Source organism: Wolffia australiana, chromosome 13, assembly GCF_029677425.1.
Source record: "Wolffia australiana isolate 7733 chromosome 13, ASM2967742v1".
Classification (NCBI taxonomy): domain Eukaryota; kingdom Viridiplantae; phylum Streptophyta; class Magnoliopsida; order Alismatales; family Araceae; genus Wolffia; species Wolffia australiana.
This window is the reverse complement of record NC_135847.1, coordinates 5,025,784-5,031,814: the sequence shown is the minus strand read 5'-3', so window position 1 is coordinate 5,031,814 and position 6,031 is coordinate 5,025,784. Positions and strand designations below refer to the sequence as shown.

The window sequence follows — 6,031 nt, the reverse complement described above, 5'->3', positions numbered from 1 at the left end:
CTAGATTGATTTTTTTATCAGAAATTTTCTTTTATAATTATTTTTACAAGTCCTAAAAAATTATTTTTAGTTTATTATTTCTTTTTTTCACTCACCCTCTCGTTCGTGCTCTCTCTCACCGTTCCCTCAAGGCCCCCTTTCTCTCGGCCTCTCTCCGTCTCTCACCCTCACATTTTCTCTCCTTTTCTCTGTCACCCTCTCTCCCGCTTTCGCTCTTGCTCCCTCTCCCTCTCTCCCTCTCACTTCCCCGCTCCCTCTCTCTCTCTCTCTTATATTCTCCTTCTTACGTGGACTTTCACATTGACTAGTCAACATGACCTACCGGACAGGTCCAAGACAGACCAAAATTCAGGTCTAGGTTTAGTTTTTTGGTAAAACCAGATCGCAAGCAGCCCTTCACATAAAACTTCTTATTTTTAATGTGTTATATGAATAGAAAGGACGGCGTTTTCAACATGAGAACTGGACCAGGACTGGAAGGTTAGGTCAGTCCTAAAAGGCTGACTGACAGCCCAGCCAAAGTTTGATGGATTTTTCGAGACCCTAAGATGTGTGACGGGACGGTGACGTGATGAAACTTTTGTCACATCATTGTTCGTCAGGGATCGTCATCCGTCCCATCACGTCTGTGGCCTAACGTTCCAAACATGTTGTTCCCTGCTCAAAACACAGTTTTCAGAGGCATTTTTGCACTAGATCCTTTATTTGTAACACTGCAAATAAGTTTTTTTCTTTAGGGTTCTGATTCATCTATATTAAGTTCTTTATCATAAGGATAGCTAACCATGACGTTTATTCATTGACTAAAGCATAACAAAATATTGTTTATTTTTTCCAAACAGTACATAATTTGACATTTGAAAAACGTTTTGATGATTCCTAATTTTATAAAAAGTAACTCAAGTAGGTTATTATTATAAAAATGAAAATATAATACTATTATCACAAACTGACGTCATAATATTCACATTGGATTTGTACGCTCCTATCATAAATTTGTGCGCTCCTAAATTTTCTTTTACAGGGAGCATAAGAAAATGAGAATTTTAAGATACTATTATTTAATTTCAAGGAAGAATTGTGAAAAATTACAAACGCTTAGGATGATGCGTCATCTCTCCCCCGTCCCATGTCTAGAGCTCAGAATGGATGACGAACGGCGCAGATATATGACAGGATGACGCAAGTAGTTTCTATTCATATTCAAACAGTTATCAATTAAAGTGTTGAATGCAATCATGGGAGGCGAAGACGAAGAGCGATCATAGGGGCATAAGGATAGAGAAGAGATCGAGACCCTGCAACACCAACAATGCAGACATCTGTGCATAAACAATCATTTTAGAACGATATTTTACAGGTGTGAATAATCAACCCATGAATTAGATCAAGAGATAGTTTAATATTTGAGAATTAAATAAATTAGATGGTGTGATTAATCGACCCATGAATTAGATCAAGATATAGTTTAATCTACTTGAAAACTAAATAAATTCATGAATGGACAGATGGTGTGCCTAATCTACCCATGAATTAAATTGAGATATTGTTTAATCTATTTGAAAATCTAAATAAACTAACAATTATTGGACATATAATGTGACCAATCTATCCATGAATTAGATCGGAGACTGTGAGAGATATAGTTTACACGATTTGAAAAACGTGTAGAAAATAATCATAATTGATCGGATACTGCATGAGGAAAAAACAATCTTGATCACAGATATGGATATTAAAGATGAAAGCGGAAGTTATTTCCCACACACAAACAACAAAAAAATCTAGAATATCGTTCTAAAATGAATCATTAATGGACAAATCAACAATGCAGACATTCGTCCCTAGAACCCCCAAAAATAAAAAAAGTGAAGGTGCATTGCTAGTTTGGATATGAAAACCCATGATATTGATAGCAAATCTATGTCTGAAGGTACTCGTCACACAGTAGGAGAGAATTTTGGGTTACTTTTAATAAAATGGTTACGTAGGCCTGAGGTTTTCAACTTTCAGGAGAGAATTTTGGGGTTTCGTACAAATAGAGAGAAAGAGATAGAGAGAGAAGCCTGTACATAGGCCTGAACGTTTCCGTCAATTTGTAGGAGAGAGAAAAAAGGGTTTCGAGAGAAGCAGAGAGAGAAAGAGATAGAAATTGAAGTAGAAACCTGGGGACAGAAAGAGTGACAGAAAGAGATAGAGGTAGAGATAGAGATAGAGAGAGAGAACAGGGGAGAAAGAGACGAATTGAAACCTGCAGGTGTTGCCGGAGAGGAAATCCAAGGGCTTCGAGGACGTTGCCGATGGCGTGGATGACGCTGGAGAACATTGGAGTCCCTACAGTTGAACCCCTTTTCTGATGAACATGCGTTCCAGTTGACCCCGCTGCCCTCTGCTTCTGTAACCATTTTCTGTAAAAGAGCATTTCTGATGGGAAACCCATGAACAAAAACAATAACCTTCCTTCTCTTTCACCGGTGAACGAAGGTACAGCCAATCAGAGGCCAGGATGAACTTCATACGTCTGTTTTATTCAATTGAATTGGTAAATATACTCAAATTTGTAAATAAAATTGGTAAAAGTACAAAGAACTGTTAAGAAAAGATGATTATAGCTTGGCTAGAATCCCTGCTTGATCCTCGCTGACGGATGACAATGATAGAATTATCCGACTTAAAGTACAAAGAACTCTAAAAAAAACCAACCTTTGGTAGAAGTTCAAACTTGTTGAGCTTCCAGCGTATTCCTTGGAGAAAAAAATATATTGTGGCGAAAACAAAGCGCGATTACATATCGATATTAAAAGATTTTGATTGAAAATCCGCGATGAAATCGGACTTGATAAAATCTGAAAAAATGGATTTGATTGGACGAAACAAGGATTGGCGTTCAACGATTTTTAAATAAAAAAATGAACCTTTGATGGAAAGTCGAACTTTTTGGTCTTCCAGCGTATTCCTTCGAGCAAAAAAATATATTGCGGCAAAAACGAAGCGTGATTACAGATCAATACGAAAAGATTCTGATTGAAAATCTGCAACGAAATCGAACTTCATAAAATCTGAAAAAACAGTTCTCTGTAGCCAAGCGACAGAGATATTGTTGCATGACGAAAATAATTTGTTACATCACGCCGCGATTACAGATCGATACGAAAAGAGGATTCTGATCGAAAATCTGCAATGAAATTGGACTTGATAAAATCTTTTAAAAAAGATCTTTGTACTTTTACCAATTTCTAGTCGTCATCGAGGATCGAAGCACGGATTCTTTTGTTACAAATTCTGATGATGAAAAAAAAAGGATTTTTTGTTACAGATTCTGATAAAAAAGATTTTTTTACATCATGCCGCGATTACAGGTCGAAACGAAAAGAGGAATATGATCGAAAATCTGTGATGGAATCAGACTTGATAAAATATGGAAAAAAAACACATTTGATCGGACGAAACGCGGATTGGAGATCAACGGTTTTTACATCAGAAAAACCAACCTTTGATGGAAATTCAAACCTTTTGGGCTTCAGTGTATTCCTTTGAGCAAAAAAATATCTTGCAGTAAAAACGAATAAAGACACGACTATTACTTCCGGTCGATAAAATTATTGGCCCAGTTCGTACAAAATTACACTACGCGAGAGAAGAAACAAGTAAACAACGATTAAAAATAGTGTTAACAGCATAAAGAATAAACTTGAAACATAGCGAGGTAAACGGGATTACCAATTATAAATTTCTCTTGGACGATTGCGCCGTCATTTTCCGTGTTCGTCTCGATTTTTTTTCTCCAACATCGATCTTTCCTTTCGGTTTCTTCTCTCCTCCATATATATGAAAAGAATCTGATCGATGGATGATGATGAAACGCGAATAAACACGGAGCAACTGTTTACTTTCTCAACCGTTTTTCTACTCTCAGTATATATCAGAGTTGATGGAGGACCATCCAGGAGACGCGACGACGGGACGACATCAGCCTCGCCGAGCTGCTGGTGCCGATGCTCGCCACCCGGGGTTTAAGTACCCCGCGTAAGCATCCTATCTTTTATTTGGATTTCATGGACTGAGCCGGTGTTGGGCCTTGTCCTTGTCTTGTTTCTTTATTTTCAATTTGTATTTTCAATTTTAAGAGAGGCCGAACCACGTCTCGCGACGGTTCGTCCTCCCCCACGTTCTCACTTGGCACCTATCCTCATTATATAAGGGGATGGCATGCCCAAGTGGAGGGTTGAGTCATTTGTTGAAGGAAAATCCAACTTGTGTCTCCACCATATCGTAGATATGAAAGTAGACGTAGAGAGGAGTGGCTGTCCTCGCCCACGTCGAGATCACACCGTGGAGTAGAGCCCGCGTCCCCCCACTTCGACACCACTCCGTGGGAACGCGCCCAACGTCTTCGTCGAGATCACTCTGGAGATGCCTAAAGAATTCAAGACTCGCCATTTCTTGGAGCCCTGAAGACTTCCTCGTTGAGATCACTCTGCGGGTGCCTTGAGAACCAAGAAGTGTTGCCAACATCCACTGTTTCAAGATTGTCAAAAATTTCACCAAGCAGTCCAAGAAGATCAAGAAACCCTCCGCCAGGACTCTTCCTGGGTGGTTCTTCCAAGAAGTCACGTTCTTGGAAGTGCTCGCAACCCTCCCTGCTACCACCGCGCCTCCGTCCGCACGCCCGCCCAACTCGCTCGCCCGCCGCCCCCGACGCCCTCCCTGCACGCCCCGCGTGTCCGCCCATTGCCCGCGCTGCCCACCTGCACGTAGACGCCCCGCCGCGCGCGGCGCTTTGCCCCTCCTCCGCTCTCCACTACGTGATCGCCCTCCGTTCGCGCCAGCCAGCCGCAAACCAGAGGCCTGCCACGCGCGCAATCCCGCCTTCACCGAACGCCGTCGTGGAGCCGTCCCCCCCATTCGCGCTGCTCGGTCGCCGCCGCCTTCGCGTGCACACTCGGTGCCCGCGCGGGCGCAGCCTGTGCACGGTCCCGTGCAGGCGATCGCTCGCCCTCGCCCGCGCGGTCTACCACCCTGCTCGCCCGCTCAGCCGCGCATGGCTCTACCCCGCGCACGGCCGGCCGTCACGCCCGCTAACTGGTCCTCGCGCGCACGCTCCGCGCCCGGCTCCGTCTGTTCGCCTGCCGCCCCGAGGGCTTCCGCCATTAAGTGGACTTTCGTTGATTCAGGTACCTCTCGTCTCCCCTCCGTTAGTACCAGTATTATTACTTTCGGCCGTCTCATCTTCTGCTATCACGTCCTCTGCCAATTTTCACCATCTTATTGATAGGATAGCCACCTTCGTCGAGGGGTAGGAACTTTCTCGTGGTAGAGGGTAATTGCTGACCTAGGCGTCGAACTCTTTTGGGCCGTCAAACGCCCCTCATTCCTTAGGCATCTTAGTCGATCCTAAGGGTCATAAGGAGTCTGATTAGGATCAATATCTCGTTATTGATTGGTATTGGCCTTCTTCCCTACCTGTGATCACCGAATATTGCTCATTAAAGAGATTTCTTACTCGCGGCATTCATTTCATAAATACTTACAAATCAATTCTTCTTCATCCTGTGACGTAATACGAGCCGATTGATCCCGACTGTCATCGTATTACATCAAGAGTTCTTCTCGAAACAACTGTCGACGTTCTCAATCGTTTTTGAACTCTCTCTCTTCTCTCTCTCTCTCTCCTTTTCAGCCAATCAGAGGCCAGAATGGTACACCAATTCCTATTATAGCAGTACTAGTGGGGCCCGCTCCCAATGCTCGGTTGGGTGGAGAGAGAAGATAAAGAAAGAGGGGCCGTACTCATTCTTGGAGATAAAAAATCCCATATTTAACAACTCAGACGAACCACACAGATCTGAAGCTCGTAGACAGATGACAGAGAAGAAAAAAAACGAAGGCTCTTTCATTTGGATTACATGCCGGGGTAGCATAGGCGACGGGTGGCTGAGCAGACTTCACCTGGCCCCTACGCGACAATTTGACCATTCCTTCTTTGCATCGAAGCTTCTTGCCCCCGCTGCTAACAATATAATTATCCGGT

The 6,031-nt window shown here is 43.1% G+C and overlaps 1 long non-coding RNA gene across 1 annotated transcript; it reads right to left on the bottom strand.

The window, feature by feature from the left end:
- Positions 1 to 1,044: 1,044 nt before the first annotated feature.
- Positions 1,045 to 3,485, bottom strand: LOC144711426 (uncharacterized). Its single transcript, XR_013583544.1, has 2 exons — positions 2,252 to 3,485; positions 1,045 to 1,322 (listed from the first exon to the last, which is right to left on the bottom strand). It is a non-coding gene; the product is annotated as an uncharacterized LOC144711426 (long non-coding RNA).
- Between the last annotated feature and the right edge of the window lie 2,546 nt (positions 3,486 to 6,031).